Genomic DNA, 21,343 nt, shown 5'->3' with positions numbered 1-21,343 from the left:
TTACGTTTCCCTCTTTGTAGTCTGTCAACTCCCTTCCCCATCCCGCTCCTCTGCCTCACCGCTCTTACCTGCATGAACCGCACTTGAACCCCGGTTCTGAATGTTTGGCCGCTTGCAGGCATATTCATGTTTTCTTGAAATGAAGTCTGGTGGACCAATGATTTAACATACTGCTGTAAATGTTGCTTTCTCAGGTAATGATATAATTTACATATATGATACTACATGTACCCAGGGCCTGTAAATTAATTAAGGCAAGTGGGCTCCAGCACTTATTGTTCCACCTCCTGAAGTAGCAATATAAAGTGTATATCTAGAGCTGCCCATCCAGCCTATGTGTGTATTTTAAACTACCCTTTCGACCTGTTGAAATAAACATTTTGCCAGGCCTAAGCGTTCCTTTTAATACTTATAAGTCACCCCTAAGGTAGGTCCTAATACCCATAGGGCAGGGCACATTATATTTAAAAAACAAGACATGTATATTTAATGTTTTACACGTCTCTGCAATGAAAAGCCTTCAAAGGCGTTTTTGACTATGGTGAGGCTGGCTCTCCTGTGGTAAAAACTGGGTTACACAATAACAATCTATAGTTTTTAATTTCAATTAGAGAGCAGCTAGAAGCACAATTTAAAGACTCATTTTTATTAGTAATTTAAAATCCATCCCAATAGTCAAGTCAGCTGTTATATTACCATTTTAGAAATGACACTTTTAGAAACTTGTATTTTCTCTGCCTACGTCAAAATTGCCCTTCTGCCAGTATCTAGTGTTAAATGACTATTCAATGGCTCCCCTGTGGTGAGGTGTGGATTTCTCCCAGCCTGAAGAAAAAAGGCTTGAGTGTGGAGAGCTGTTTTCCCTCCTTGAGTAGGATGGTCTGGGTGCTGTGCCCAGCCCCTTCCTGAGCCTCACAGGATGCATGTCCTATCACTGGCAGACTAGCTCACACCTAGGCCTTACTCACTTTGTCTTACTAGTCAGCTTGGCTTCAAACTCAGTGGTAAGAGCGAGCTGCCCCAGAACTGGTTTGGGGAGACTACAGGGGAGGGTTTGCCCACCATCATGGCCACAACTCTGGATGGGTATAGGAAGGTCTAACAAGGGTGAGAGGGGACTGCCATGTTGGATTTAGGTAGAGAGGGGAACTGTTGGATAAAATAACTGCAAATTCCTGTGCTCTTTAAAAATTGTTATAGTGTGTTTTGCACCTAGTTAATGATGTATCTACTCGGCAAAGACCAGTTTGAGCGCCAAAAGTTCTCCTTTGGCCACGGTGTAGTTTTGTTCTGCGAGGAGCAACTTCTTGGAATTGTACGCTATTGGATGAAGGTGATCGGTTTCAGGATATTTTTGGGACAACACCCAACCCAGAGCAACATAAGAGGCGTCTGACTCTACAAAGAAGGGCCTGGATACTGCAGTACTGGTGCGGATATGAACTTGTCTTACAGTTTGTAAAATGCTTGTCCTGCAGCTTTGGGCAAACAAAAGGGTTGCCCCTTTTTAAACAACTGTGTTATTTGGGCCACCATATCTGAAAGCTGAGGAATGAACGTTCGGTAGAAGTTTGCAAATCAAGCACCAGTTGAACTTCTATAACCGTAATTGGGTCTAATCAGGTCATAACAGCCGTTACCTTTTTTTGGATCCATCATGATACCTGCTGGTTACAGCTGGCAACCTAAGAATTCAACTCACTGGATGTGTAAGGAGCATTTCTCCAGTTTTTCAAATAAAGCATGCCCTCTTAGGTGTTAAAGGATAGCATGCACATTTTGAACATGTTCCTGTTCAGTATTTGAGTAGATCAGAATATTGTCCATGTAGAGAATTGTGCCCACATCTGGAAAATCTGGAAGGACCTCATTAATAAAATACTGAAATGCAGCTTTTTGTATATGTCACTGTGACACCCTAATTGGGACAGTTGTGCCCAAACATGGGCCCCTTGCACATTGAGCCACTGGCACCAAGCTATACCTGGCTGTTGAGCTTTAATATGGGTAAAACCAGTCCTGGAGTGCTTGTGTTCTGGTTCAAGGAGGACCTGGCCGGGCAGTTTGGATTGAACTGTTCCCATTGGAGGAGGGTCAAGACTGATTTGTATATGATTGGATCCAAACTGAGGAGGTAAAATGAGCAAAAACACGATGGACTGGGATAATTACAAGTGGCTAAGATGTATTCAAGCATCCCAGTCAAGTTCACACTAATCTGTGCTTATTCTCCTGGGGAAGCAACTCATATCCACAGAGCAGCCTAGTCCACCTCACCACCACTCCCCTGGGCCAGCCCCAACATATCAACCTACAGGCTGGCACTAGAACAGTAGGGGAAAGAGGTAGAAATAACAAGGAGTTGTAGGGACTATGGGCTGTGTCACCTACTGATGCCTCTGGGTGGGGGAAGGGATGTTCTTGCTTGCCTTGTTTGCGTGCCTTTTCTGTGGGCTCAGCTCATGTATAGCTTGAAACTGTAAAGGAAGAACAGAGGTTAACTACTCTTCGAATCCGCTCCCTCCCTCTCGTATTTGACTGGGCACTTCTCTAAGAATATCCCATTTCAAGTCCCCCTTTTCTCATGATGGTTGTGATGGATCTCTTCCCAGATGTTTGAGGGATAATGGGATTTTCCACAGGAAGAACAGCGTAGGGATTTAAAAACATGCACTGCTAGCAAGACTAAACCGGATGTAACTAGGACTGATTCATCTGCTGGTTATCTGCTCTCCTTGCTTGTGTTGTGGTAACTTAACCGTCGAAAATAACCATTTTAAAATGGCAACGTGTATTGGGGTTGCATCCTACCTTCAGTGTGGGTGTTACATATTCTTTTTTTTATTACACATAGAATGTAATTAAATTAGCATTTGTATTTCACAGTCCTTAAACACATTCAAGTTCTTTGAGGAACAAACATGTTGGGAATGCTCCACGCATACATGCACTACTCAGTTGTGAGAACTTTTGCATGCACTAACTGTTCAGTGGTTTGTTGAGCCAAATGTTCAAGGGTTGGTAGCACCAGGCTCTTTTCAGCAGTGTTACTAAATGTGCGTGCACCACTTTCTCATTACTCCTATCATTCCCCCCTCAGGGTCCCCTTATCCAGGCTCCATAATAAAATTAGGTGAGCTGAAGTTCCCCACGAATATATATTACTGGGTGCCTGTGCCTTAAATTAAATATTTCCTGTGTCTTACACTTGTTCTTTTTGCCTCTCCAGCTTCAGAAGTTCAAACAAGTCTGTGATGTTGAAGGCACAGCGTCTATGAAGAAAACATGTAAGTCAAAGTTCCTTCATTTAAAGCACTGCAGCAGCCTACTGGATGTGACTTTCATTCCCTTGCCACACCCAAGATGGCTGCGGGACACATGCTTGTGCTGAACTCCTGCGAGTCCTTGTGAGCTCCAGAGGCCTGCTGGGAAATATTGTGCGCTGTCGCACAATAAGAACAAACCACACACCAATAATTTACTTAGCATAAAAGGTCACTTTAATAAGCCAGGTAACAGAAAAATACTATTTTCCTAGAAATAAACATTGTTGAAATGATTCATCACATTGACATTAAGCATTAAACGTTTGATAGAAAACCCAAAACTTCCCAACAATACTTTTTCAGCAAAAATATCCCATTAAATGTACAATCCCAATCAAGCTTTCCAACCCCCCTCCCCCACCCCAGAGAGTAAGGATAAGCCCGCTCAGACCATCCAAAACCCCAAGAAACCTGCCTATACAAAAGAAACACCAATAACAATGGAAAACACTGTTATCTGACCTAACGTGACTTTTTTTTTATATATACATAAATGCTTACAGTAAGAAAAATAAAAAGAGGGAGGGTGGGTGGCTCAATTCAAAACCGCCTTCGATTCCCCTCAGCGCAATAACGTTCGTGCCAAAACGCCACCTAATTTTAAGGTTCCCCGGGCCCGCCCCCTTCCCTGACAGAAAATCCCACGCGCTGTGTGGATCGTTCCACCGCGCGAACAGCCCCAGGGGACACCAGCTACGCCACGGTCTCCTGGGTCCCCATCGCGCAATAAGAACAAACCACACACCAATACTTTACTTAGCATAAAAGGTCACTTTATTAAGCCAGGTAACAGAAAAATAGTCTTTTCCTAGAAATAAACATTGTTGAAATGATTCACCACATTGTCATTAAGCATTAAACATTTGATAGAAAACCCAAAACTTCCGAACAATACTTTTTCAGCAAAAATATCCCAGGAAATTTACAATCCCAATCAAGCTTTCCAACCCCCCTCCCCCACCCCAGAGAGTAAGGATAAGCCCGCTCAGACCATCCAAAACCCCAAGAAACCTGCCTATACAAAAGAAACACCAATAACAATGGAAAACACTGTTATCTGACCTAACGTGACTTTTTTTTTATATATACATAAATGCTTACAGTAAGAAAAATAAAAAGAGGGAGGGTGGGTGGCTCAATTCAAAACCGCCTTCGATTCCCCTCAGCGCAATAACGTTCGTGCCAAAACGCCACCTAATTTTAAGGTTCCCCGGGCCCGCCCCCTTCCCTGACAGAAAATCCCACGCGCTGTGTGGATCGTTCCACCGCGCGAACAGCCCCAGGGGACACCAGCTACGCCACGGTCTCCTGGGTCCCCATCGCGCAATAAGAACAAACCACACACCAATACTTTACTTAGCATAAAAGGTCACTTTATTAAGCCAGGTAACAGAAAAATAGTCTTTTCCTAGAAATAAACATTGTTGAAATGATTCACCACATTGTCATTAAGCATTAAACATTTGATAGAAAACCCAAAACTTCCGAACAATACTTTTTCAGCAAAAATATCCCAGGAAATTTACAATCCCAATCAAGCTTTCCAACCCCCCTCCCCCACCCCAGAGGTAAGGATAAGCCCACTCAGACCATCCAAACCCCCAAGAAACCCGCCACCCAAGAAAACCAAAGAGTTTTCCTGGCCCCCACCCATAAAGATCTGAGAACGCGAAATTAAATTGGATTATTAGAGCACCAAAGATTTTCGGGCCAACAAGTCACGCAATTCCATTAGATAGTAAGCTTGACCCATTTGGGACAAGTGAACCCCATCCTCCCTAAACAAATGATATTCAACACCCGTGATATTCTCATGAGACAGAATCTTAATGCCCATTGCCGAACAAAAAGTTTCATTTCTCTATTAAGCTTTCTGCGAGCCCTTTCCAATGCAGTGTGATTTCGATCTCCCCTTCAAAGGTGCCTATAAATAAATTCTGTCCAAACCAGTGCTGTTCCTATTCAATTATTCTTGATGACAGCTAAGTCCAATTTCATCCTCTTTAAAAGTGATAAACCAGACAATTTCACAAGATCATTCTCCCCAAATGAATAATTAGTAAATCTGGAAATCCTCTTGCCAAAGACAACCTAAAAAATAGGGAAAATAAATCCTCCCACTTCATACCACCTTTTCCTTCCCATAAGACTTCATGACTTTTACTAAGTTAACCAAGCGCTCTGCCGTAGATCTGTTGTTCTACAAAAATGGCTGACCAATTTACAAAAGAATGGCCTACTATCCACGTATGTTACTTTGTTGATAATAGACATTTAACACCACCTAGACATAAAAAACAAATTAAAATGTGGTTAAGTAAAACAAAATAATTGTGTTATTGTTTCCTCAAATAACGGGTACAACAATCAGATTTCCCTCTGCCAGTTTGTTTAATGTCATTCCAACCCCAACCCAACCTGAAGGCTTCAGTAGCTGCCCCTATATGAAAAGAGTGAGTCCCAAAACATAAAGGATCTCTGCCCAACAATATCAGAGCTTTCCTCGAAATGGCCAACAAATGTGCACTGGTGATCCTGCTCTCATTATGATGAGTGAAAATGGCCCCATGTTGAAAATGATCCGAAAGTGTGAAAACCTCCCATTCCCTCAAAGGACAGCAGTCTTGCACACCACTACTGTGTAATTGAACCCATGTGCCTTTACCCAGTTGGTCAGTTTTGGACCTTTTCAAAAGAATCCTGAGCTTCCCTCCCTGCACCTGAATCTTCCCTGACTGAATACCCTGTTGATTGCGCGCTCCTAGCAATTCAGAGACTCTAAAAGCACCCAAAAACAACCAAATCATGCAAAGCCTGAAACGCGAAGTCTCCCACCCATCATAGCAGCAAACTGGTAATTGGACTAAAAGTTACTCTAACAGTGAAAACGTAATTGGTTCACCTAGAGGCGAGGACATAGAATGCTCTCTCCCCAAACCCTTCAACACGCGGTGAAGCAAAACATCCCCAACCAACTCTTGCCCACACCACAACTGACTATAAAAAGAAATGCCGGCTGATTTACCCGAAATGGTTGTATGTGACAATCCCTTATTAATTAAATACAGAACAAACTGAAAAAAAACCTTTGTTACCCACTGAAAATTGATCAAGACCTTGTAACTGAGCATAACTTAAAAATTCTGTCTAGGCCTGCTGGTAACAGCGTCTGGTAGAAGGCGCTATAGATTTCTCAACCAAATCAATGATTCTTAGTCCCCCAGCACCCAGATGTCTAGTGGGATTGGAGTTTTGACGTTGTCTGCCCCCGGTGCCAAACTGTGGAATTTCTTCTAATTGAAATGAGACAGCGCATCCGCTATAGAGTTATTAACACCCGGAATGTGTCTAGCTCTAAAAACAACATTTAATCTGAGACTCTGTAACATAAAAAAATGCAAAAGACGCAGCACACGCACATCTTTTGCCTTCTGATTGTTTATTAGTTCAACAACAGTCATATTATCAGAATGAAAGAGAATGCTTCTGTCTTTAAACTCCTCACCCAATATGAACAATGCCACTATGAGAGGAAACAATTCAAGAAACGCTATACTACGACCTTGTAGTAGCCAGTGAGGAGACCATTTCTCCGCACACCAGCGCCCTTCCCAAAAAAGGTCAAACCCATGTGCTCCAGAGGCGTCTGAGAAAATCTGACACTGCCAAATAGTCTTATCTTCAATGAAAAATAATGAGACACCATTAAAATCAGACCAACAGATCTTCTTTGATAGCTTTAGTGAATCTAATTCGATGATGCGGGAGGAATGCTCCTGACATAGCCATTACCAATTGTGTACAAAAAGTTCTGCCAGCACGAACCACCCGGCAAGCGAAGTTTAAATAGCTCAACAAACGTATCTGCCTGAGCTCAATTTTTTCTTTGTCAATAATTTCCAACAAAAAGGATCTGATTTCATTCACCTTAACTGCTGGAAACCGAGCCATCATCTCTTCCATGTCAATTTCTATAACCAGAAAAGTAAGTTTGGTACAAGGACCTTCCGTTTTCTCCGGAGCCAGCGGAACACCGAAGTTCTCAGCCAACTCTTGAAACCTGGGTAAAAATCTATGACACTTGACTGAATGTGCCTCACCAATGAAAAGGAAAACTACTAAATAGTGACACACAAGTTTGTGGCCAGTTCTCTCTGAAAAACACCATTGCAAAAAAGTACTAAACAGTTCAAAAAGAGCACATGACACTGAACAACCCATAGGCAGGACTCTATTGATGTAAAAAGTACCATTGAAAAACATGCCTAGAAGCTCAAAGTCCGATGGATGGATAGGTAATAAGTGAAAAGCTGACTGAATGTCGCATTTTGACAGCTGAGTACCATACCCGACACCACATACCATCCGTAATGCATCATCAACAGACGTATATGACACATTAGATTCTAAAGGGGAAAATACATCATTAATGGAATAGCCCTCCTGCCATGACAAATGATGAATACGTCTAAATTCACCAGCCACTTTTTCAGGAACTAAACCCAACAGAGATACTATCAATGTCTGCAGGGGACACTGCCTAAAAGGACCTGCTATCCTGCCCGCTTTCAACTCCACATTAAGTTTTTCCTGAACCACTTGCGGTAATTCTTTGTCAGATTTCAAATTGTCAGACCATCTATCGTAACGTGGACCTTGGTATCCTAACTTAAAACCCTCCCTAAAACCCCAATAAAGTTTAGATGCAGAGTCTGATCAGGGTACCTTTCTAACCATGGTATCATGACGGATAATTTAATTGGTGTATGAGCCCTTTGGGATAAACTGTGAAAAAGAACCCCTACCTCTTGGTGATTTCCCTTGGTCACTGAACCTGTGATTGGCAAAACATTGGATGATGGCCTGTTTCCCTCCCCACTGTGAACATTCGTGTTTGAACCTTCAAAACTGCCTGATGCATGATCCCCAATTGAAGTTCCAACAGGATCCTGTAATAGGTAGGTGTCCTCTACACAAGCCCCCCGCTCCGACCTGGGCGGGACGAGGCAGAAAGGGCCGTTAAGTAATTGGAAGACTACTTGCGGTATGTGTCGTGGCAGGCGGTTGTGTAGCGGACATCCACTGAAGCCAACGTTCCTGGTCCATCTCCCCCCAAGGTTTATCGTGAAACATACTGACTCTAGCCCTGAATTCCTCATCATAGCTGAGCCATGCAAAACCACCAATTTGTAAGTGAGCTTTGCTAATGATATCCATGTATTTAAACATGGCCACTGTCCTGTCTTGATGTCTTTCACAATAGACGCTGGCATAGATTGAAAATGCAGCTGTCCAGTTTTCGATATTCTTTGGGACTCTGGGACGTCTAGCAAGCTCCCATTCTTCCTCTTTGGACCCTTCCTTAGCTTGAATGTCCCTATGTAAGAGTTTGAAAACATCAATAAATTCATGATCCCAAATTCTCTTCTTTGTTTTTTCCCCCAAATGAGTCCCCATAGGCATAGCCAAACCCATGTAAGGTAGTATCTTATGACTGGAACCAATGACTACCGAATCATGACCCAAATTTGCTTTTGGTACTCCAGGAACCTGTTTATCAGTATTTGACACTTTATTTGACTCAGATAAAACCGTACCAACTTGTACCAAATCAGATGTTTTCGCTCCCACATCCCCTGCTCCCAAACCCGTAACGTCATTAACAGATGTATCTCCAACCCCCACAGAACGTGTATCGTGCTTGCCCGCTAAAGGTCGAGACCAAGAAGACCACCACTGAGGCCTACCTGATGTTAATTGAGCAGCACGCTTTTGAAACTCCCTTGGATCGTCACGATTTTCTTGACCGTGAAGCCGTTCTTGCCCCGCCGACTTGTCCGCTCTTGACTTCTGTAAAAAACTTTCAACATCGTTTGACCCCGAAACCCTTAGTGACAGAGCCCGCTCCTGACCCATAGCTCTTGAAACAACATTTGAAGTATCATCAAGTAATTCTCCCTCCATATTCTCCGTTACCATAACATGATCAGGATTGTCCTCAGGTAAATTCAAAACAGTATGGCTACTACCTGGCATTCCCCGTCCTCAACGCCTCCATCATAGAAATCCCAATTGATCGCCTGGCCGTAAACGAAAAATCCGCACCTGATCCGTCTTGCTTATCAAAAACCTTACCCAAAGACGCAAACTGCTCTGCACTCATAAACCTGGAAACCCCAGGTGCCATATCAGGAACTGTGGAGACTGTAAACTTCAAGCCGCTCGTGCCCGAAGGCGATACCAACTTACCAAAATCCGACACCTGGGCTGAGCAAAAGCTGCTGAGGAGGAAGGAGTCAAACAAAAATGGTACACAATGAGGAGGAGAGCGAGATTCCGGAAAGAGAGGTTCAAACCTTGAAGAATAAACTAAGCATGGTCGGATTTTGCGAATTGGCAATCCGCGAAATTGCGTATTTACGGATTCGCAATCCGCAAAATCCGCGAACTCTTGCGAATTTGCGGATTTTTTTTTTTTTTGTGTTCGCAAGGATTTCTGCCAGTTCGCGAGGATTTTGTACCAGTTCGCAAACGCGAACTTACTTTTCGGGTAGCAACGGTCGCGAACATGTTGTTTCTACATCTGGTTCATCACAGCACCCTCTGTTTCACCACTGCCACCCTCTGTTTCACCACTGCCACCCTCTGGCTCACCCATGCCACCCTCTGGCTCACCCATGCCACCCTCTAGTTCATCACTGTAGATTATGGGTGGAAAAGCACACCTGTCCTGCCTCAACTGACATAAATGCATTAGGGGCTGATTAATGTGTTACTGAATTTGAACTTCCTGGCTGCAACCTGCTTCCTTATCTGTAATTGCTTTCTCTGAACCTGCTGTGAGGGTCAGAGCAGGGTCATAGAATAGTTGCAAGTAGGCAACTGAACTCTGAAGGGGCCCCTCAGGAAGCACTACAGGGAATGGTTACTAATGATAAGATTGAACTTTTGCACCTGCTGAGTGCTTTCAGTGTTGCAAAAATCCAAATATCCAGCAGCATCCACAAAAAGTAATCCTTCCAGGCAGTACAGGGAATGGTTACTAATGATAAGATTGAACTTTTGCACTTGCTGAGTGCTTCCAGGTCAAAATCCAAATCAAAGTGACCAGCACATGAAGAAAGCACCGAGAGGAGCCTGCTGGACAGGAACAGGAAGTTGGAGACTGTAGGGCACTTCCTTCCTCCCACCCCCCCCCCCCCCAAAATGGACTCCTTGCAAAAAAAAGTGCAGGCAAATGTCAACCTGAGGAGTTATTCTGATAAAAATCATAATTTTCAAGGTTTATGCTGCCTGCTGGTGGATTTCTTGTGCGAAATTGCAAATTTTGCAATCTCACTATTGCGAGATTGTCGCTGCCCGCCGCATCTACGTTTTCGCAAGTGTTTTCTCCCGCGAAATTGTATAGTATTCTAGTTGGCAAGTGCGACCAAGCAAAAAAATCCGCTTCGCACGGATTTACGAATTTTCGGTAAGTTAGCGAGAGTTCGCGGATTGCGAATTTATCGAAAATCCGCAAAATCCGCAAGCGGAACGGATTTTACGCCCATGCTTAAAATAAACAGTAGTATCTGTTTGTAAAGAAGAACATGCATTGTGAGACGGAATGTCAACATCATTTTGGAAATCTTGAACATCATTCCCCATGCCTGTCTCCATGAAATCACATTTTTCAGAGGCCATAGAGTCTTGCAAATATAAACTATCATTAGCTCCAGGAGGGTCTCTAGGCACTGCCGACAAAATCATTCCTGAAATATGACCATCCACTTCCGAAACCACAATCTGGCCACTATTATTACCAGAAACTGTTTTAGTATGACATAACTTGTAAATCAATGTCTTCTTCCCCACTGTCACTGGAATAATCAACAAGAGCAGCAGAGCATCCCTCAATAGAAACCTGAGGCGCAATATCAATAACATTTGTGCTTTCATTTAGCAGAGTCTTCATTTTAGGCACCGTGCCACTTAACAGTGATCTCTTCTCAGTGATATGAGGAGCCGGTAACAGAAAAATGCCCATGTCCCCTTTAACATGACCCCTCCCTCCCCCACTGTTCAGACTAGACAGGGAAGCTGGAAGGCTCACAGAGACAGCTCCACCCCTTCCTCTTACATGCCTCCCAGTACGTCCCACACGCGATGTAGAGAGCGCCCTTAACTGACCCGATCCTCCGTCAGACAGGGGAGAGCTGCGTGAAGACTGGAGCCCTCTACCACCAGCACGCTGCATAGTACGGCCTCCATGAGGGAGACGCTGTGGCACTGATTCACCCCGATCGGTCTCCGCCTGGGAACGGGAACGTGCAGGTAGGCATACCGCCACAGCGTCTGAGACCACTACGCGGCAACGTGCTTCGGGTGTCTCCCCGCTGCAGTCAGCACCACGGACACGCTTGGGATCAAAAGATCCTCACGGCCCGCCTCATAAATGAAGCGAAGCTCGTCTTTCTCAGCTGACGAATCTGCCATTTCAATCAAGGAAAAAACATGACAGGAAACTATGGGGAGAAAACCGAGGCTGTGGGTCAATTCAAACCGCCCCATGCCCCTCAGCGCAATAACGTTTGCGCCAAAACGCCACCTAAATATAAGGTTCACCAATGCTAGGGGAACATATTACCATTGATCCAAATATCCCAAGTGAATTAGAAAAGGTACACCAACATAATTGGTACTGTCTAGATTAACAGGGTTGATCAGGACTTTTCAACAGCTACAAAGTCCAACGAAGAAAGGCAAGCCATTATGTTCAAAATGTGTAATTTTATTTTAAAATAAACTAAAGATATAAAGGCAGCTCAGACAGAGACCATTTCATTATTGATAAAAAAAACAGGGCAGATCTATGAGAAACTCAACCAGATCGAGATTAGACTCACCTAATTAGAATATTGAGTAACCCTAAAGATCAATGGCATAGTAATTCCCCTTGTTTGAACACTCACTCAAGAGATTTCTTGGATTAAACATTAACACTAGTGTTAGGCCTTACATCCTTGGTGTGGTATTCTCCCAAAGATTTAACTTTCACCCACCTGGCTTTCGGACTCTACAAATTACCACTGCTAACCAGTGCTAAAGTGCTTGTGCTCTCTCCTTCAATCATGGTAACATTGGACTGCACCTGATTGGCACATTCAATTTACTTGTAAGACCCTTGTAAATGGTGCTTCATGTAATCAGGACCTGGAAATTCAATTCTACTAGTGGACAGCAGCACTCCTTATGCCACCCTCTAAAGTAACCTTTTAAAACTTGTCTCTGTCCTGCCACTGCAGCCTGTAGTGCAGATTTAAACCGTAATTTCGACCTGGCAAAATAAGCCTTTCAAATGTTTAAACTTTCTTTTTTTAATAATTGTTAGTCACCCATAGGGTAGACCCTAAAGGCATGTAGGGCGGAGTGCATTGTACTTAAAATGTAGCACATGGGTACTTAAAATGTACATGTCCTGGCAGTAAAAAACTCTCAAAGTCATTTTTCACTGATGTGAGGCCAATCTCTCCCATTGACTAACACTGGGTTATATTATTACATATAATATATGCTAATTCTAGATTGGGACCAGGTAGAGATATGCTGTCTACACTCAAAAGAATTGTGATTTAAAATCCTCTTTATTGGTAAAGTCAGCATTTTCTTTTCCCAGCCATTTTTACCTTCTGCCAATGTCTGCTCTAATGTTGGGGTTTGTGCATTGCTTCCAGACAGTAACACAAAGGGGCTTAAATTTGAACAGGATGGGCCATCCTAGGCAGGGTGACTAGGGAGGGGCTTTACCCTGTCCCACTTACACTTCAAACTGCTTTGCCTCCAGCACAAACAACTGAACCTGACACCAGGCCTGCCCTTCCTTTTCTCAACCCCAGACAGTTTGCAGCCTTGTCAAGGGAAGCAGAATAAATTTTCAGGACCAGATGTGGGGCTGGACAGGGAATCCCTGCTTTCGAAGGCTGGCATCAGGCATACATATTAAGTCTCCAGAGCCACCCATGAGAACACTCCTTGACCTTTGGATGTTACAGAAGAAGAACTGCCCTGCTGCTTGAAGTACCGTCTTGCTCGCTGAGAAGGAAGACCGGTACTGTTGCTTTCATCCCAGGCTAAACAGAAGGATTTCAAGGGTCAGTTGTCAGCCTTTCTGTGTGAGTGACAGGGGCCCAGCAATCCTGAGAGGCCTCCATGTAACTTCCTGGTTGATCTGCTGAAACTGGACTTGTGTGGACCTGCAAATGGTCCTGCCTGAGCCCTCCTAGTCTCTGCTGGAGGGAGTTCCTGATACCCAAGAGGTGCCTCCCAGGTCCTGAACCATGGTCTGATATCACAGTATTCTCCCCTAAAGTCAAGTCAAGAGATACCTTATTTTGGCCTCACAAGACCATAAAAGCAAGATAAAACATTTTGAAATTCAGTGCAGATTGTTGATATAAAAATTATTATGTACAGCTAAAAATGTAAGAACAATTAAAAAAGTAAGAAAGTATTAAATCGCATGGTAGGCATTAAGTATCTCCGGCATAAAGTGCTAAATCACATATATTAAAAAAACAGATTTAGATACGAGGTCCACATATTAAATTCATAAAACGGATAATTCAGACTAGAGCTTTCTTTAGAACTGCACGGCGAGCACACCACATTGAGAACAGGTAGCGGGAAACTGAGTATACGATTAGCATGCCAGGGTCATATTTAAGACAATTTAAGCCTGTACACAATGTTGGTTCCAAGGTTCCTACAGAGCTGTCGCAACGTGCGAGCCCGCATTGCCTTATAAGTGGGGCAGAAAAACAGCACATGCAAATCAGTCTCCGTACAATTTTTAGTAATTGCCAATCTGTTGTAGGGCTACCTCTCCACTTGAAGGTAACAGCACATAAAGGGAGTACACCACACCTAAATTGCGTAGTAGTTATCTAGCTAGAGTAGGCTGTATGTCATCTATGCTAGATTCTAAGATGTATTGCAGTTTGACTTCTAAGAAGAATGATGTAATTGTGCCTGTCCTGGGGCTCCTTAGTAGTGGGTGGAGGTGGTAGTCATTGAAGTTTTTTTATCAATACTTTTCTTTAAGTTGACAAAGAACTCTCTTCTGGCTGTCCCATAGGTCACCCATTCCAATGGATAAGAAGGAATTCTTGATATAGGTGAGCCAAGGAATTTTACTTGCTCCCATGAGGTTGGCTACCTCCTTCAATTCCTCCCTATACATAGATAATTCTGGAGTGCACCATAGGTGGTGCCAGTAAAGTAGAGGTCTTAGCGCAACTTCCAGTCCACTGGACTAACATCCAGATCCTTTCTGAGCGGGGTCACCCATTCCAATGGATAAGAAGGAATTCTTGATGTAGGTGAGCCAAGGAATGTTACTTGCTCCTGTGAGGTTGGCTACCTCCTTCAATTCCTCCCTATACATAGATAATTCTGGAGTGCACCATAGGCGGCGCCAGTAAAGTAGAGGTCTTAGCGCAACTTCCAGTGCCACTGGGCTAACACCCAGATCCATTCTGAGCGGTGTCAACGGGGTACTATTGGGAAAAACCAAGAGCTGTCTAAGAAATTAATTTTCAATCCTTGCAAGCTGTTCGGGTGGCCTATGACACTACAGCTCCGTTCCATACAGGGTAGCCCCTCTGGCTTGCTCATTGTATGGTTCCAGCACCGGCCCCAGAATCTTGTGTGCACACTTTCTTTGCGGCTTGCATCAGTTTAAGACAAGTCTTCTTAATTTGATCACCCCACTCCATATTCTCATTGAGGGATAATCCCAAATATTCGTGTACAGGTACTTTTTCTAAGAATTCCCCTGCTAATTGTGGATTGGGTCTTTTTGAATGCCCTGCATTAAACACCATAGATTTGGTTTCTGGGTGTTAATTTCCAAACTTCTAATTTTGCAAACAAAATGAAAAATATCCAGAGCCCTTTGCATACCCATTGGTGATGTCGACAGCAGGAGGGTATCGTCTGCGAACATCAGGGCAGGTACCTTGCGGCCCGCTAACTTTGGAGCATCTATGTCCCCTCCCACTGTCAAGGCTGCCACTAAGCCATTAATAAAGATGCAGAAGACGGTTGGGGCCTGGACACACCCCTGTCTCACACCTCTTTCCATGGGTATATGGTCAGTGAGGTCACCATTCTTCCCATATCTGATTTGAGCATAGTTGTTCACATGCAATCTTTTCAAGATCTTACATAGATATGGAGGCGCCCGCAGTTCAGATGAGATGGCCCATAGTATTCCCCTAGGGATTAGATCAAAGGCCGATTTTAAGTCCACAAAGATCATGTAGAAACTGCCACCCTCCAAGGACACTGTTTTCCAATGCAATAGTTGCAACCTGATAGCTTGTTCGTAAACCGGCCTGATGAGGGCTGAGAATGGAAAACTCCTCCATCCAGTTTTGTAATCGGGCCAGAAGCACTCAGGCAAAGATTTTTTGTGCAACATTGATGAGACTAATGGGCCAATAGTTCGCAGGATGGAGGGGTGAGCCCTTCTTAAAAATATGGATGATTTCCGCCTCTAACCATGTTATGGGAATCTCCATTCCCTGGAGAATAGCATTAACAATTCTCCAAAGATAGGGAGCCCAAACACTGGGTTGGTTGCGGTAAAGATATCCAGGGATCGTGTCTAGGCCCGGAGCCTTTGCAGGTAATACTCGAGCAATTGCAGCTGTTACCTCTTTAAGAGAAATTGCAGGAGTATCTGGGCTGAATAGGTGTGGGGGTGGGGCATAGATGTCAGCTTGCTTAAAAGTACCCTCTGCCCTGGAGTGAAGTGACTGAAAATGGGCCCTCTAGACTTCGGCACCTACATTTGCTTTCATATGCCTGTTTGCCCTCTTTTGAGTCTGTACTTATTAATTTCCAAAAGGTCCTCATATCCCTCCTTTTTAGGGCATCTCTAAGACTTTCCCACTTTTCTGCTTCCCACTCTTTTTAGCTTGCATGATTATGTGTTTATATGATAACCTAGTCTCATTCATTACCAGCTTATATTATATTAACAGCTATAAGCAGGGATGTCTTGGCCTTTTGACATTTGCCATTATACCATCGATACCTAGGTGCACTGCCTTCCTTTACTTGAGCAACATCGGAGAACCTATCTGCCAGGGCTACCACTAGACCTTTGTGGTTTTCTGCGATTTCACTGAGTGGTTGGGTAAAATCTCCAGATTCGCTCAATTGGGATGCATCCTCCAGATATGGTGTGATTAATTGGTAGAGTATGGACAACCTATCTTGGGATTCACATAGGGTACCCCATCTTACTCTCCTCCTGCAACTAGTTAGAATTGGCCCTGGAGTTTTCAACAAATGGCCCTTGTGGGGATTCCCAATGTACGGCGAGTCCATTTCTAAGATCAGGGCGTTATGGTCACTATTGTGTCTGGGGACAATCTTAAAGCTATCTATCTGATACCAGGATTTAGTATTCACCATAATATAATCTAGGATCGAAGGGCAACCCAACTTGTTGTAGATGAAATTCACTGGACTATCGGTATTTAAATGCCCATTGCATGCCCTAAGCGAGTAGGTCAAAGCAAGGGTGTTCAGCTGTATAACTAGTGGTGTCCATGCCCGAACTTGTGGAGCATTAGCCACTGGGGTAGCCCACTACAGATCCTCCTCATTTAGGTCACCAACCCCCAGGTCCTTCAATGGTTCGTAATGGCAATTAAAATCAACAGCCAGGATCACTATGTCATTATCAATGACTGTGGGTATGAATGATATTAGTTTGTCAAGGGTGAAAGACTCTTTACCATACCCAACTGGCCGTGAATAAACGTTGATAAGTACTTACCTGGTCCTGGAGGGAAAGCTCAGGATAACACAGAGAATATCTCTGGATGACGTCTCTACCTGCTTCGCTGTGCAGCCCAAGTGTGTAGCGACCCAAATAGTAAGTCTGCCCGACGGCCTGCCCTTCCCCCCTGATGTAGCAGGTATGTTGTAAGTTGCATAACCAGATCTATGTGTAATCTCCCTGGCCAAAGTTTCCTGGAACATGCATATGTCAGAACCTTGCATAAAAGCACCCCACTCCGGGTTATCTATTTTGGAGCGGACACCTGCAACGTTCCATGATAAAATTTGGAGCTTCGAAGGCGAAATAATGAGGTCACTAGAGTTTGTCATCTCCTCATCCGAGGGCCAACAGCCCCTCCTTGCTATAAGCTGGTTTAGTTCTGCGGTTATTGGACATGGGTTTGCGCACTGTTGGGCGTTGTGGATCTCCATAGGTAACTCTACATTATTGTTGACAGAAAATTCTCCCGTGATCTCATTCCTTTTACTACTTCTATCACCCCCAGCTTCTACTGAAGCCTGCGTGTGGGCCTTGTACTGCCAATTGGGTTGGGTGCCTGGTCCGCAATCATCAACTTGATTAAGCCAGATCTAGTGGCCTTATGGCTGAGCTCGGAAGAACTCAGCGGAGGCAACCTCAGGGTCAGCATAATTGGGGTCTCTAGAGATACAAAATCTTTTTCGGCCAAGGAAAGCCTAAGTTCAGATTGCCCATGTTGCTACCCTTCCTTCAGGTATCTCGCCATTAGATAACTCCAGTCAATCATTATCCTCCAAATTACCAAGTGCCGCATAATGATTTTTCACTGGGATGGTATATCTAGATTGGATCCATCCCCACGGCCGTCCATCCCTAAAAGCAACTACTCGTTGCTAGGTGGCTTATAAAAGAACCCCAGTGGTAAGATGTGGATACCTGTTTGCTCAACTGTCCAGTTCCCACCCTTTCAAATAGTGTTTGGACAAGGTTGGGCGACCCAAAAGATAGCACCACACAATCGCCTGCTAGTGTCTTTTGGGATCTGCCTATCCAACCAACCTGTCTAACCATTTTAAATTCTGTAAAGAATGGGGAGGATATTCCAGACCTTGTCCTTAGCAAAGACAGTGCTTTGTTTTCAAGAGAAGACCAGAGTTCCCCAATGTCATCGGGCAACAAGGGAACATTAGCGAGCACTATCGTGCAAGGAGTTGCTTCCGGAGGAAGGTGTAGCGTGTTTATATCATGGGGTTTAAGATGCTTTCTATTGTGCAGTTTTATTTTATTTGGTGTTTCCCTTGTGATTCCATGTCCTAATCTACCTGTTGAGGGTTCATTGTGGATGTTTAATAAACGGTCCTGAATATTACTTGGAACCTGTGGCTTATGGTGCACAACGGATGTACCTTCCTCCTTCTGTCTAACAGATGTGGAAGCCAATTCGCCTGTTTGCGGTACTGCCGCAGAACCAAGATTTAGGGGTCCTATTTGGGTAGACAAATGCGAGTCGTCGCCAGTTGTTTGTGTGCTGCTAGTGGTGCAGTGGCAGTGATAAGGAGTGATCAGTTGGGGCTGACTAGTAAGCGGCCCCAACTGACTCGACAGAGGCTGCTGCAGCCACTTGAGTTTTTCAATACTTCTTTCAATATGGTTTAATTTTTGAAGGAGGGGTTCTAATAGGGTTGTAACCAGCCCACCAATTTTTTCCCAGAACTCTTTATTTCCAGTGACCGATATAATCGTTGGGGGGCTTATAAGTGGTACTGTGTTGGCGGGACTAGTTGCAGGGATGCCCCCCACAACCCCCTCCGCCATCTCCTCCCTCGTAGGTTTGCTTTTGCGTCCTCTCTTCAGTGCTTGTTGAGTAAGCTTATTTGGTCCCGGCCCCTTTCTTTTCCTAGATGGAATGGGGAGCTATTCCCCATGTTATTCTTGCTATTCTGACCCCTAGTATTTATTTTAGATTTGACAGTTACAGCCCTCGGTGTTATACTGTAATTTATTTCCGTGGTTTGGCTGCTCGCTGTCCTGATAGGGGAAGTGCACCCCTTGCGGTCAGTGCCATTAAGAGCTTCCGTCGGATCTGGTTGCCCTAGGGGAGGTTTTGGACCCAAGGACAATCTACGCACAGTTAGGGCAATTTCATGGATGAGAGGTGACTCAGCACGTAACAAGATGGCATCTAGAGTGCCCACCACTCCCTGTCCTGTGAGAGATTTTCTTTTTTTCATGTTATTAGAGTAATTAAATGGGATGCTATATGATAACCTGTAACAATAACAATGAATTAACTAATGAGCAAACAGTTAACTCAGCTAGGCCAGTAGGGACCCTCAGCCCGCAAACATTAAACCCCAACACAATCCATAAACATAAAATTTTAGAGCACAGAATGTTAATAGGTTGGCCCTGCCCGACCTCTTACGGTCTCTGACTTGCACGGACGGGCCCGCCCTTGGCCTGGACGCATCCGAGTGCGGGAGCACTGCCGAGTTTTATGCGCCTCCTTGGCGCTACAGCATCAGCGTCTGGTGTGCGTGCCCCAATGGAAGCCAGGAGGTGCAGTCTAGCACTGCATGAAGCCCCCTCCTCATGGGAGTCGGTACCGCGTTGTAATGACGGCAGTGAAGGCAGTGGTGGGAGCGGACCGTGTGAGCCAGCAGCGGTGAGTAATCCCTTGAAAGAATTGTGGTAAAAGACACCCTTCACAGCCCCGCCGCATCTGCCGGTGTACCCGCGGCCTCGATCAGCTCAGCGAGCGCTGCTCCTGGAAGCCTCGGCCCGCATCGTCCCAAGTCTACGCTGGTGAATGCGGCGATGGTTCACCCCATGAGAGCAGCAGCCTGTGTGCTGGTGACCGCCTCAGCCAAAAGAAAAGGTGAGAAACCTGAAGTTTTGGCTCCTCATGACTGGCCTCTTTTGTGCCTAAACACTGCAACCCGTGACAACTGCCAACATGGTGGAAGTTGCTCCTTGCACTCACAATGACAGACTGCAGCAACCAGCAACACAAGACCTGCCCTTCACCCTTCAGCAACAACAGTCTGCGATGACCATCCACGACCCTTGACTGGCTTTTCCCCGATGCCCAACCAGGTCATTGCACTACAATGACAAGCGTCAACGACCCTTTGCTTCCTCCTGGCGACCTCCTTCAACATGAATGGAACTCTTCAAGGTGGACTTTGAAGATAATTTTTCAGTGGGACCAGCCTGGTCCCTGTACCGGCCCATGATCCATTGTGGGCAGCCTGAACTTGTGACTGTCCCCCAGTCTTCAGCAACCAGATGATTGCAAGTGGCATTTTGTGCTTTGAGGTGCTACATTTACCAACACAATTAAATAGCATATTTCTGGTTCTACTGATTGGATTTTTCTGGTTCTTGTGTTATTTTATTTATTAAAATATAGTCTATGTTTCTAAATTGAGTAGGTATTTTTCTTGGTTCGTATTTTTACTTTATTACTGTTTGTGTACTACATAAAGACTTTACTCATTGCCTCTAAGTTAAATCTGACTGATTTTGTGCCAAGCTACCACAGGGTTAGGCCCAGGCTGATTTAGTGACTTTTGTGGTTTACAAGAAGGTGGGAGCTAAAGCACCTGCTTTATACATTTCAAGCAGTGGGGATTCAGGCCTCACTGTTTCAGGAAGCAAAGCGAAAGTAAACATAATTGGCAATACTAAAAAAGTATTGAAGCAACAAAATGCAATAGAACTCTTGAATAAACATTTAAATTAGCTAAATGACAAGCAGGAATGGCATGATTCTTGTTTGTGAATGCTGAGGATATTTTTTTGTGGATTTATTATTTGTTTTTACATCTATCCGAGGTCATGAGTGCGTCCCTTGGCACCATATAGTGGGCAATGATCCCCATGTACTCAGTAATTTACTTATATCTTGCATCCTCATTGTCATGAAAAGAAGAGTTAATAATTGGTGAAGATTTTAACTGCATAATAAACACAAAGTTTTCAATTAAATTAGAAGCTTAAGTACAGTAATGACTCTTATAGATTCTCAGAGGCAAAGATTTAGAAGTCACTTGTTTCTCACAGAGATTTATCTGTATAGAGCGCATTGATTATTACATAACCACTTCTTAACTAAAGTGAATTCAGGGTGCATGATTGTGCTCTGCTTTTCAGATCATGGTGCAACTGAATTGGAAGTTGCTACAAATGGGGACTTGGAAAT

Source organism: Lissotriton helveticus, chromosome 1_1 (genome assembly GCF_964261635.1).
Source record: "Lissotriton helveticus chromosome 1_1, aLisHel1.1, whole genome shotgun sequence".
NCBI classification, from domain to species: domain Eukaryota; kingdom Metazoa; phylum Chordata; class Amphibia; order Caudata; family Salamandridae; genus Lissotriton; species Lissotriton helveticus.
The sequence above is the reverse complement of the archived record's forward strand: the minus strand, read 5'-3'. Positions refer to the sequence as shown.